The sequence below is a fragment of the Geotrypetes seraphini genome, chromosome 3 (genome assembly GCF_902459505.1).
Source record: "Geotrypetes seraphini chromosome 3, aGeoSer1.1, whole genome shotgun sequence".
Lineage (NCBI taxonomy): Eukaryota > Metazoa > Chordata > Amphibia > Gymnophiona > Dermophiidae > Geotrypetes > Geotrypetes seraphini.
This window is the reverse complement of record NC_047086.1, coordinates 179,038,138-179,051,545: the sequence shown is the minus strand read 5'-3', so window position 1 is coordinate 179,051,545 and position 13,408 is coordinate 179,038,138. Positions and strand designations below refer to the sequence as shown.

Sequence of the window (13,408 nt, the reverse complement as noted above, 5' to 3'; positions counted from 1 at the left end):
TTAAAGTGGGTATTTATGTAACTTGGAGAAGAACCGTTAACCGATTTGTAGCAGAAGCATGCGAATTTAAAAAGAACTCTAGATTCAAATGGCAGCCAGTGTAGTTGGTGGTAGAAAGGGGTGACATGTTCCCATTTCTTTAGGCCAAAGATGAGGCGCACTGTGGTATTTTGGATTATTTTTAGTCTCCTGGTAGTTTTCTTTGTGGTGTTAAGGAAAATGATGTTGCAGTAGTCGAGAATGCTGAGGATGGAGGATTGTACAAGTAGGCGGAATGCAGTGTCATTGAAGTATTTTTTTATGGTGCGAAGTTTCCAAAGTACCGAGAAGCATTTCCTGACGATGAGGTCGGTATGGTTTTCTAGGGATAGGTTTTTGTCCAGCGTGACTCCCAGAATTTTTATGGTCGGATCGAGGGGGGAAGGTCATTCCTTTTAGTTGAATTGTGGTTTCCTTGATTTTATCTTTGGGAGAGGCTAGGAAGAATTTTGATTTGTCGGGGTTTAATTTCAGTCTGAATGAAAGCATCCAGAGTTCTATCTGGTTGAGAATGTTTGTAATGTGATCGAGTAGTTCTTGTGAAAAGTTGGTTAGTGGGATGGCTATTGTGAAATCGTCTGCGTAAATGAAGAATTTGAGATTTAGGTTGTGTAGGAGTTTACCTAGGGAGGCTAGGTATATGTTGAATAGGATGGGGGGTAGGGAGGAGCCCTGCGGGACCCCACAGGTGTTGTCCCAGCAGTAAGAGAAAGAGTTATTCTTGAATACCTTGTATGATCTATTTTGTAGGAACCCCTGAAACCAGTTGAGGACCTGGTCTGAGATGCCAATGTGAGCTAGGCTTTCAAGGAGAATGGTGTGGTCGACCAGGTCAAAAGCACTGCTCAGGTCGAGTTGTATGATCAGGGCACTTGAGCCCTGACTGAAGAGCGTGTGGAGGTGGTCGAGAAGGGAGGCTATGATGGTTTCAGTGCTATGGTCCGCGCGAAAGCCTGATTGGTTGTCACATAGAATGTTGAATTTTTCAAGGTATGCAGAAAGTTCCGCCTTTACCATCCCTTCCGCTATTTTGGTAAATAGGGGGATGCTGGCGATCGGTCTATAGTTAGATGGGGAGTTAGGCGGTTCTTTCGCGTTTTTTAAAATTGGGGTAATCATTATATGACCTTGCTCAGACGGGAAGTTTCCTGTGGATAGTAGGCAATTAACCCATGTCATCATTTTTGCTTTAAAGTGGGAGGGGGGGGGGGGCGTTTTCATGATATTTGGTGGGCATGTGTCCAAAAGTAGCCATCGCTCTGGCAGAAAAGTCATGAAGTTCTCTCGCCACACACGACACACTTTTAAAAAATGCAGTAAATAAAAGCATGCCTCCCCATTTCATCTCCCAGGAAGGAAAAGTGAGAGCGGCATAAAAGAAAGGATCACAAGGTCTTGTTAGAAAGAAATGGAGGTACTGACTGAACCGACCCCCCCCCCTCCCATGTTTGTAAATCAGAAATAGGAAGGCCTGCAACTCAGAAAACTGCCAAGCTGAAGCCAGGGCCACAAGAAACTCTTCAGCGTCTCAAAAGACAAGGAAGAAATGAAGCCTTCGGTAAACTGCGAAGAAGTACCGTAAGACTATACGCTGGACACGGCTTTCCAAGAGGTGTACGAATATACCGTATTCCGTTTAGGAACTGAACTACATGAAGCTGAGAAGTAAGTGAAGAGCAAGATACCTAGCCCTGGTAACAAGCTAAGAATGGCCCTTGAAGCTTAAGGGAATTGAACGCCAAGTCCTTGGCAATACACTTGTTCCAAAAAAGAACCCTGTAAGGGTGCAACTGTTGAGAAGCCCGGGATGTTTGGTGACCAGAAGCCAGTCCAGCAAAGACCGAGGCATGCCTTTGAAAAGAGAAATCACGCTGAGCCACCAAAGCATACAGAGCAATGCTTGAGGAGCCCACCAAATAATGGGAGCCCTGAGATACCGGGAACCACCGGAACAAAAGCGATTGCTGCAGTGTTACAATGGGAAAGCAAGCCGAAGTTCTCAGTGGAGTCAGCAACATGGATCCCAGAACCTGTACAGAATCCCATACTCTTGGACAAGGTGACCGAAGAAAAATGCAAACCTGAGACTGTGACCCATCGCCCTAGTCCCAGGGAAGAAACACATTTCTCTCCCATATGAAGAAAAACAGCTTCCCGATATACCTATAAATAGTACAGGAGAAAAGAGACCCGTGCAAATTCGAAGAGTCACGTCCAAAGAATGGAGGAAAAGAAACCACCCCTTTCGTGGCAGACAAATGGCCTGACTGGACGCCGTCCAAATCAAGCAGCTAGTCAAGAAGAAAGTAGGTGAATCGCCTGGTAGTGCCAAAAAGGTACCACTGCCCTCATTTTCTAAAGCCTGGGGCAAAATCAAAAGCGCTGCTTCAAGAGAGGCAAGCATACCAAGTGCCAATTCGGAGTCCATAGGAAAACGTAAATAGTCTCCCAGTTTTTCTGCAGAAATGTGTAACCCTGAGAAACCAATTCAGCAGAATGGGATCCAGCCCCAGTCTGCCCAATGCCCCCATCTTGGGCACCATGCAGTAAGTGAAACAACGTCCCTTAGTTCCTGAAGAACTACAAGAACTGCCCTGAGGACCAGTAACACATAAAAGTGAAACACAAAACATAGAAATTTCAAGAATGAACCGTAAGCCTGAGAAGGATGCAAAGTTGTAAGCATCCTGAAAAAAAAAAAAAATTCACAGTCCCCTGACTTGACAATATAGCGTCTTCCCCCTTAAGAGAAAGCCTGAAGAGTCATTGGAAGAAGTCAAGATCCCCTCAGAACGAAGTGCCGAAGGTCAGGGATCAGCAGGAGGAGCACTATAGGATCTATAAGAAGAAAGAAACTCTCCTAAGAAAAATCAAGGCTCGCCAGGGAAAGAGGAGCATACTGGAACCATGAAAACAGTACTAACACCATGCAATGTGAGCGAAACACGTTTCATTAACTGAGGCAGACAAGGAGTCGGGCTTATAGAAGTCACTTACCCAGGGCCAGAAGTAGAACGCTGTCTACCAATTCTGTCTAGCACCTGCCATGAAAAAAAATGGCGGTGGTAAAATCTCGTGCGACAGGCTGTGCACCATAGAGGCTCCACTGCCTCAGAAATAAAGACAGCCCTGCCCATGCGAAAAAGAGAAACGCCACCATGCTCCCAAACTGCGCCCCAATAGATTATCACAACACCAGAACCAGAAATTATTTCTATAACGCTACCACACACACAAAGCACTGCACAGAGAGCCGAAAAGAAAACATTCAAGTATGTATATGCTCTCTTTAGGGAGATCCTGAGAGAAAGAGAAACCTGCACCAAGAACCGGGTAAACTCTAGCTGTTAACAGCAACCTGCAGCAATGCACCTTCTGGCCACCCTGTGCAGAGAAAAGCTGAACTGGGCAGTGGAGCATAAACTGAAGTCTCCCTCCAATACGCTCTCAGGCCTAATAAGCATGACCCCCAAGTTACGAGAAGCACAAACACTCACCAAATTCCCAAGTGCTGCATCAAAGCAAAATGGGGCTGCACAACCTCCAACGTGTGGAACTCAAACAAAAGGGAGGCATTGTGAAATAATAGCCTACACGCTGCAGCGCTGCTGGGTACTCTGCTGGCATTGAGAAATTTGTGTTACAATGAGCCTCCTGCTGCTCCAGGTCAGAGACCATCCGAAACTGAGGAGCACTGAGTGAAAACACCCCCTGAAACATCCTCAGGCCGTTTCAAGATGGGCCCCATGCCAGCAGAATGCATATGAAATGAGAAGCAGCACTCGGGAGAAAACAAACCTGACAGCCGCAGCTGCAACACCATTGTAATGCAGCCAACACGAACAAACAGACCACCGCCAAAGTGGAGGAAAAAACAGCCTGGAGAACCGTTCAAACGCTGTGGCACCGCCGACAGCGTAGGAAAATAAGTGTACAGCTCTCGCGTGCGGGAAATAACCATTCCTTCCACGCTCCGGTAAATACAAACCCAGAGCTCCCTCAGCAAACATGCACTGCCCTGCCAACCTAGGCCGCCGCAAAAATGAAGTAATAAACAGCTCAGGAAAAAAGTGCTTGAATGCTGCAGCACTGCCAACAGCGTAAGAAAGAAGCGTAGGAAATACCGGTAACCGCTTCTTCATGCTCCGGTAAACACATGCTAGGAAGTTCTTCTTTACCCAACGTGTGGTGGACACCTGGAATGCGCTTCCAGAGGACGTTATAGGGCAGAGTACAGTTTTGGGGTATAAGAAAGGATTGGACAATTTCCTGCTGGAAAAGGGGATAGAAGGGTATAGATAGAGGTTTACTACACAGGTCCTGGACCTGTTGGGCCGCCGCGTGAGCGGACTGCTGGGCGCGATGGACCTCAGGTCTGACCCAGCAGAGGCATTGCTTATGTTCTTATGTACCCAGCGCTCCCCACAGCCAACAGACACTCCTGTGCCGAAAGGAGTTAGGCGTTGAACACCACCCGAAACCCAGCTTCACAACGTATGCAGCTAGAAATAAAATTGCTCACAGCAAAGTCACTCACCCATGACGCCGGAACCCATAACCCATAGAGGAAAGGCTCCCTCACAAACATGCACCCGCGACTAACGAACCCGCAGCAAACAAGAAGCCTAACCAAAACATACTCACAATAAACTCTGAGTCAGGGCTTGCAGAGGACAGCAAGAGCCGGTTGAAGCCAGTTATTGCCGGTTGCTCAGCACTAGCAGGGCAGACATTGTATATATTCCCTGTGGTCTCTTTTTTTTAATTAAGGGAAAGAAGAAAAATATACATACATATAGAGACCCAGTCATACCCTCTATCACTGGAGGGAGGGTGAGGCAGGGACCTAGGGGGGTCCCAGGTGTAACCCCTAAAGCCGGCACTGTTCAGCCGGACACCCCTGTCTCACTGAAGAGAAAACCTCAACAGGAGAAATAGAATGGCAGGCTCACTGAAGAAAAACCTCCACAGGAGAAATAAGGTTCCAGACACAGCCAGAATCCAGGAGCTAGTTGAATAGTGACCATCACCTGCTGGGAGATAGAGCATACTGGAGATACAGGAGGAGTGCCAGCCAATAAGACCACCTGGTAATCAGTTTCTCTATCTCCGCCTGCTGGTAGATGTGGGCTATCCCATTGGTCTCTGGATTCATCTGCTGCTGTTGCTAAGGAAAGCTTAAAATTCCTTACTGCCTGTGGGCACAGCAGCCTGATGAAGATTAGGATAAGAAAACTTCTCTGTTGGGACTGGCTGCAAAAGAGGTAAAGAAGGCTGGTCAAGGTTTGATACAAGGACATCATCATGATCTGACCAATCTTTAAGAGAATCTGCCTGCGCTGGAGATGAACAGATGGGGGTGCAGGGACCCTAGTCCATGCTCTGAGGAATACCAACAGAGTTTGATAAAACAGGATTGTCTGATGAAAGTTGTTCCACACAAGCAGGGCACTGCTGTGCTTTGAGGAGAGGAATAGCAGGAACAGGAGAGGAAGGCTGAAGTAAAGCAGCACTATCCTGCATAAACTTTTTAAGAGATTGAAAAAAATTAGAATGTGACAGACAACTCAGAACCCTGAAAAGAAGGTTCTGGAGCTAAACAGGCAGAGCAAGATGTTTAGGTAGTACCTGGTCCAAAGAAGCTGGAGAGGCAACTTGTTTAGTCTTAGCATGAGTTTTTGCCGATTTTGACTTGGTTTTCCAAGTAGCAGCAAAATCTTTCAGCATGGAGCTAGGAGAGGACCCTACGGCCGAAATCGAGCCCCTGGGAGCCTTCACGCCCTGCCCCATGCTGAGCCTCTCCGTCCCAGTTCCTTTTTCACGGTCAGCGGCTCACCCGACAGGGCCGAACTCTTCCTGCTCGGCCCCGTGTTGCTCTCTGAATGGCCTGCCTGCTTCCCTGCCGCGCCAAAGCCTACCTGCCCGCCGTCGATTCCTCCTCCTCTCTCCCCAGTCCACCGCAACTCCAGGAAGGTATGGGAAGGGCCAGCGTGCAGCGATTGCACGCCACTGGCTCACAAGCCTTCCCCTGACGTCAGTTCTGACATCAGCGAGAAGGTCCGGGCCAGCCAAGCAGCGACGTCAGAACCAATGTCAAGGGAAGGCTTGTAGGCCAGCGGCGTGCAATCACTGCATGCTAGCCCTATCCTAGTTCTCTTACCTTCCTGTAGTTGCGGCAGCCAGCGGGTGGGTGGGGAGCAGCAGCAGCAGCGGTGGGCGGTCAGCCCGCATACCCCCGGGTAATGCATGTTGAGAAACCCTGATCTAGCAGTTTCTTTGGGGTAGGAGCAATTCATGTTGCTCTTGTCCCCAGTGGCTCCATGTTCAAAATGGTGGCCAAAACTTCCGCAGTTGCAACTTTGGAATTGGGAATTGCACAAGCACAAGATTTGCTCCTGCTTACGATACTCTTAATTCCAAAATGTTAGCCACAAATGAGTTTGGAACTGCAATCTGTACTTATGTAGGTATTTATTTTTAATAAACTTTTCAGTTTGTATTAATTACTTTTTATTATTGATATTTAGATTGTTATAGAATTTTATGTATTTTATTTTTTAAAACACCTTTTCTTTCCTTTTCTATTTTTGAATGGAGTTCTTTTCAAAATTTTGAAATATATATTGTAAACTGTTTGGATCCTCACTGGCTATATATGCGGTATATAAAGTTTTTAATAAATAAACAATTTCAGTCACCGGGGGGCAGGAGTAATATGGAATGCTCCTATCCTGAAGAAACCAATAGGCTACCAGGGCCTTTAGAAGCTAAGCTTGGCAAGGGTGGGAAGAGCTGGTAGTCAGGGTTGAAGTTGTTGCTTTTACCAATTGATGCCGAAAAGGCTTTCAACAGGTCCAATAGGACTTCTTGTGGTGGGTGCTTTGTAAAGTGGATCTGGGAGTACAGTTTTTATTTGTGGGTCCAGAAGTTTTATAAAGCCCCCTCAGCTCGATTAAAAGTTAATGGGGGCTACACCGCTTCCTTCCCTATAGAGCAAGGGACTAGGCAGGACAGTCCCCTCACTTATGTTGTTTGCCTTAGCCATTGAACCCTTTGCCCAAAAGATTAGAGATAATGTGGACTTTCAGGGATTCCAACTGGCGAATCAGTATCAAAATTTGGCTTTATTTGCTGGTGACATTCTAATGTACGTGGGTTCCCCTAATCTTTCTCTCCCTGTCATTATGAGGGAGCAGAAATTTTGGCGTAGTCTCCAGATTTTAAAATTAATCTTAAATCAGAAATCTTAGGGATTACAACTGACAAAGCAGAAAAGGAAATACTTAGATCTTCTTTTCTATTTAAATGGGCATCTCTAAAATGCGTTACCTGGGGGTAGAAGTCACCAGAAATTTGAACCAAAATTCTCAAAATTTAAGATTCTAAGTGGGGTAGAGTAGCAGCCCTTAAAATTAATATTTTACCAAGCTTATTGTTTTTCTTTCAAATCACTTCCAGTTTCAATTTCAATGGCAGACTGTCTCTCTCCAGCATGATCTCCAAAGATTTATTTGGGATAGCAAAATTCATTCTTTGGCAGGAGAGTCCCCAGTTTGATGTGGTATTACTGGGCAACTAAGGTGAAATTGCTGTTGGAAATTCTACCCCATCAATGCAGGGGTTATGCTGGAGCAAGGCCTCGCAAAAATTCCTGGCAGCCAATAACTAGCAGCTCTCCATGGAGCAGAAGCGCAGGAAGGCTGCTCCTGTTCTGATTCACCGCTGGACCACTGGGAAGTGTAAAAGGTATGCGGGGGACGCAGAAGGGAGTTAAGGGAAAGGCACAGTCAGCCGAGACAGTAGATGGTTGGGATCCCTCCTGTCCTGACCCACTGTGTCTTACGAAAGACAGAGCAGAGGCCTGCAAAGCACAGGCAGTGAGGGAGAGGGTTCAAGGCACAGAGAGGGTACAGAGTGCAGAGCCTGGCAGGACAGGGTACTTTAATATTAACCACCCCTAGTTTATATTCGAGTCAACCTTTTTTCCTCCTCTTTTTTTTGGGGGGGGGTTACCTCGGTTTACATTCGGGTCGGCTTATATTAAAGTATATAAGGTAAACAGGAAGGCGTATTTAATTTTCAAAAGGGTAACTATAATAAAAGAAAATGATTAAAAAGGTTAGTACTTCAAATCAGGCATGGAAAAATGCCATCTTGGGAGTCCAGAACAGATGGATTTCACAGATTAAAGGTGGAAAAAGCAGCAAAAGACAGCTAGCATGTACATGATAGTTGTGTCCTATGTTTTGCCATTTCATTTAGGACAAAACATCCATTTCCTCCTTCAGACAATGGCAACTGTTTCTCTATCCCATTGGCATAACCACTTATTCTGTAAATCGAAAAAAGTGGCACTAAAATGGGAAGACAGGGCAACACATTTACTAGGAATATTTATTAGTACCCCTGAACCTAATACTCCTCTCTATCAGCTATTTTAAAACATAATTTCACCCTATTCTTATCTCCTAAAGACCTTCACTTTCCTTTGGTAACTCTTTACCCAATATATATTACCTTAAAAATTCTATGTCATCGCTTATTCTATTCCTTCAAATTTTGAATGTAATTTTGTTTTAGTTTGGATGTAATCCGCCTTGAACTGCAAGATAATGGCGGAATAGAAATCACTAATGTAATGTAATGTAATAGTAAAACACTCTGAACCTCATAAAACCAATCTAATCTATAGGCACCAAAAGAGGGGGCAATTTCTTGGGGAGAGGGAGGAAATCAGACTTTCTATAGCTTTTCCTAAAACAAAATGATCTACATTGCATATGACTGATAGTAAAATGAGAGCTGAACTAGAAAGATCTGGATATACAAGGGTAAATCAAAAAGTAAAGTACATTTAATGACTTTAATAGCAGTAACAGTGAGTAATTAAAATGTCACTTTTCAACATAGTCCCAATGCAAGACGACACATTTGTTGTATTGTTAAACTAGCTTCTGCATTCCTGCAGAGAAGTTTTTGGCTGCTCCCGAAGCCATAAGAACTGCCATACCGGAACAGACCAAAGAAAGTCAGATATCCTGTTTCCACCAGTGGTCAACCCAGGTCCCAAGTAGCAAAACGTAAGAACAGCCTTACTGGGTCAGACCAATGGTCAATCAAGCCCAGTAGCCCATTCTCACAGTGGACAATCCAAGTCCTAGTACCTGGCCAAAACCCAAAGAGTAGCAACATTCCATACTGCCGATCCACCTCAAACAGTGGCTTCCCCCATGTCTTTCTCAATAACAGACTATGGACTTTTCCACCATGATTTTGATAGCTCCTCGGTGGACCCGGCAGCCTTGGTTCTCCCTGCTCTTCCAACTTAGTGTCAGGGAACCTCTACTTCTGCCTGTTTTTCCTTCTCTGCTGTCTCAGTCGGGGTTCGCTACTGCATCCCAACCTGCAGTCTCTGCACTTGACGGCTTGGTTCCTTTCCACCTGACTCCTTCCTTTGAGTTTTCTCAGTCGGTGCGGGATGTCCTGGAAGCTTCTCGGACAGCTTCTACTAGGCTGTGTTAGTCCCAGAAGTGGACTAGATTTGCCACGTGGTGTGCTTCCCACTGCGTAGAGCCTCTGTCTGCCTCCTTGTCCTCGGTACTGGATTATTTGCTTCATTTGTCTCGGTCTGGCCTCAAGACGAATTCTATTCGCGTCCATCTCAGTGTGATTGCTGCTTTTCACCGGGAGCTTGATGGAAAATCGCTCTCAGTCCACCTGCTGGTTTCTCGCTTCATGAGGGGTCTCTTAAATGTCCATCCTCCTCTCAAGCCTCCCCCTGTGGTTTGGGATCTGAATGTGGTTCTCGCTCGGCTGATGAAGCCTCCCTTTGAACCCATTGATAAGGCTCCTCTGAAGTTCCTTACTTGGAAAGTGATGTTCCTGATTGCTCTCACGTCTGCTCGCAGAGTCAGTGAGCTGCAGGCTCTGATTGCGGACCCACCTTTTACTGTCTTTCATCACAACAAGGTGGTCCTACGTACTCATCCTAGGTTCTTGCCTAAGGTAGTTTCGGATTTCCACCTTAAATCAGTCTGTTGTCCTTCCGGTGTTTTTTCCTAAGCCACATTCTCATCCGGGAGAGGTGGCGCTTCATACCCTTGACTGTAAGAGGGCGTTGGCTTTTTATATCCAACGGACCCAGTCTTACCGGAAGGTTGCTCAACTTTTCTTGTCCTTTGATCCTAATCGGTTGGGGCATCCCGTCTCCAAGTGCACCTTGTCAAACTGGTTGGCTGCTTGTATTTCCTTCTGCTACGCTCAGGCTGGTCTCTCGCTGCACGGTCGGGTCATGGGGCATAAAGTCAGAGCAATGGCGGCGTCTGTCGCTTTCCTCAGGTCCACGCCTATTGAGGAGATCTGCAAGGCTGCCACTTGGTCTTCGGTTCATACCTTCACCTCTCACTATTGTTTGGATGCTTTTTCCAGGCGCAACAGCCAGTTTGGCCAGTCGGTTTGCGTAATCTGTTCTCCTAAATTGCCAACTCTCCCTCCGTCCCCTTTGGTTATCTTGGAGGTCACCCACATGTAGAGAATATGCTGCCTGCTTGTCCTGGGATAAAGCACAGTTATTTACTGTAACAGGTGTTATCCAGGGACAGCAGGCAGATATTCTCGTAACCCTCCCACCTCCCCGGGTTGGCTTCTTTGCTAGCTATCTGAACTGAAGACCACGAGGAGGAGACGGGCCCTCTAGTGGAGCAGGAAGGCACACGCATGCGTGGTGCAGCACTAGCAAACTTTGAGATCTTTAATCAAGTTTGCTTGAAAAGCTGTCCGCAACTGGGCTCCGTGGATGACATCACACACATGTACAGAATATGCTGCCTGCTTGTCCTGGGATAATGGGAGAGATGGTGAACCCTGAGGTGGTGGGGAAGGAGGGAGATGCAGAATGAAAGGGTAATTAAGAAAAGGAGAGATGGTGGATCTGGAAATGGTGGGGGTCCATTGCTGCAGCTGTGGGGATGGCGGAAAAAAAAAGAAAGATGCCAGACCTCCAGAGAAGGGAAATGGAAGGGGAGAACAGAGATGGAAGATGGATGGTTAGCACGGAGAAAGAAGAAAAAAGAGACCCTGATCAGAAGAGAACCAGAGCCTGGGACCAACATGATTTGAACAATGACCAGACAAAAAAAGGTAGGAAAAATAATTTTATTTTCTGTTTTGTGATCACAGTATGTCCGATTTGAAATGTGCATCCTGCCATACCGCGAACGTGAGCTAGGGTTTAACAGAGAGAGGAGAAGTCTTTTTTGTTTATTTTGTTCTTCAACAACCGGTCCATGGATCAGTGCCGGTCCACAGAAATTTCCTGCCGGTCCACAGGGCCAGCACATGCATCAGGCCCAAAACAGTGTTCTTCAACTGCCGGTCCACGGTGCGATCGATGCGGCGTTATCTTCGAGCCAGCTCCCTCTTCCTTACTGATTCAGTGCACAAAGCCACAGACAGTGGCTCCAATAAGCATCCTGCGCCTGAACCGGAAGACTTCTATCTGACGTTGCAACGTCAGAGGGAAGGCTTCTAGATGAGGCAAGGGACGTGCAAGGTGCAATTAGTACTATTATGGGGCGGGGGTCTGGGGTGGAGATTGGGTAGAGATGGGCAGGGTCTAGCCCACTGCTGGGTCTTCAACTTCAACTGCTGGTCCACGGACCGATGCCGGTCCACAGAATAATTATTTTATTTCTGCCGGTCCATAGGTGTAAAAAGGTTGAAAAACACTGGTTTACACCATAGCGCCAGTGTGGGTAGGAGAGGGCAAAGGGGTGAAGAGGCTATAAAATAAACCCACCAGGATGTTTGGAAAAAAAACCACCCAATTAGGCAGGAAAATTGATAGGCTGAATCGAATTGAAATTTTTTTTTCCTGAATCGGGCAGCACTAGTGGGGAGCAAAGTTGCAGATCCAGGGCAGACCCAAAATGCTAGGCAGGCAGCAGATTCCTCCTGGCAGTGGCAATGAAGAAGCCAGACGCTGCGAGGGTCTTCCCTCTTGCTAAGTCACTATAGGCTCTGCCAGGCTCAATCCCACCCCTCAAAATCAGGAAGTAATCAGAGGAGGGAAGGACCATGACCGGCAGAGCCTATAGTGATTTGGTAAATGGGAAGGCTCCCGCAGCATCTGGCTTCTTCATTGCCACCGCCGGAAAGAATCAGCTGCCTGCCTTGCATTTCGGGCCTGTCCGGGACCCGTAACTCTGTTTCTTACTGCAAACCCCCTGGTTTAAATTTTGAATTTTTTTTTGTTAGAGAAGTACTCAAGTGTAGATTTGAATATAAACCAAGACACCCATTTTTGGGCCTTTTTTAGCCCCAAAATCTCAGTTTATATTCAAGTATATGCGGTATATATAAACCGCTTTGAATGTGTAACCACAAAAAAACAGTATACAAGTCCCATTCCCTTTCCTATTTTTAAGCCTGTTTAATCAGTATTCTAGTCACATTCCTTGAGCTACATGATTTTTAGCACTGAGAAGACAAGATAAGGTAAAAATTGTAGTATAAGGGTGAAAGGGGGAATGATAAAAAGATGGGAAATTTTGTATTAATTGAAGATAATGTGTTTCTTATTCTGTTTGGCTATATACTTTAATGTTTATACAGTTCATTCAATAAAGATTATTACATAAATAATAAGGCAAAATCCCATTCTAGCTAGGGCTGGACGTAAATCATGGTTAATGCATTAATTGATTGCAATTAATAATCTCATGCAGCTCACTTTCTATCTGCCTGTGTGCCTTCCTCATTCTACCTCCTGCCTGCCTTCCTGATATCAGAAGAGGGAAAGCTGGGTCAGAGGGAAAGGGCCGATATAGGTCACAGGCAGTCTAAGTAGGGCTGCCACTGGCTGCAGGGCCGAAAACAACAGGATTAACTGTAAGCCAAATGCAGAAAGGGGGCACTGAGCCATGGTGGGGTATGAGGGGAGAGTGTGAATGAGAATTGAACCTGGGGCTAGAGAGGCATGGAGGGAAAGAGAATTGAACAAGGGGTTTGGGAATGGGAGGGGGAAAAAAAAAAAAAAAGTCAGACCCAAGAGCGGGAGAAAGGAAGATACTGGAAAGCCCCTGGAAACCTACTGTAGGTCTCTACCAAGGCTGATAGCGAAGCCCCATTAGTAAAAGAAATCTGCTGCCCGAGTTGCTCCCTTCTTCCTCATACTGCCTCAGGAACTAAGTCAGTGGCATGCCTCCAACCACCGATGCAGGAAATCCCCAGGTTAAAAAGGAGTTCCGTTTTTTAAACCGTTCTTAAGTTGGATTTGTATGTAACTCGAATCGTGTGTAGTACACAGTCTATAAAAGCATTATAGAACGTTAAACATTACAGAACAGTATTGTAGCTTAAATAGAAAGAA

At 46.1% G+C, this 13,408-nt stretch overlaps 1 protein-coding gene and 1 non-coding gene across 2 annotated transcripts in view; both read right to left on the bottom strand.

The window, feature by feature from the left end:
• Window positions 1-13,408, bottom strand: part of TCP1 (t-complex 1) — a 176,731-nt gene that overhangs the window by 136,519 nt on the left and 26,804 nt on the right. The window lies entirely within an intron of this gene.
• Window positions 8,275-8,406, bottom strand: LOC117358346. The gene has a single exon (XR_004539041.1). It is a non-coding gene; the product is annotated as a small nucleolar RNA SNORA29 (small nucleolar RNA).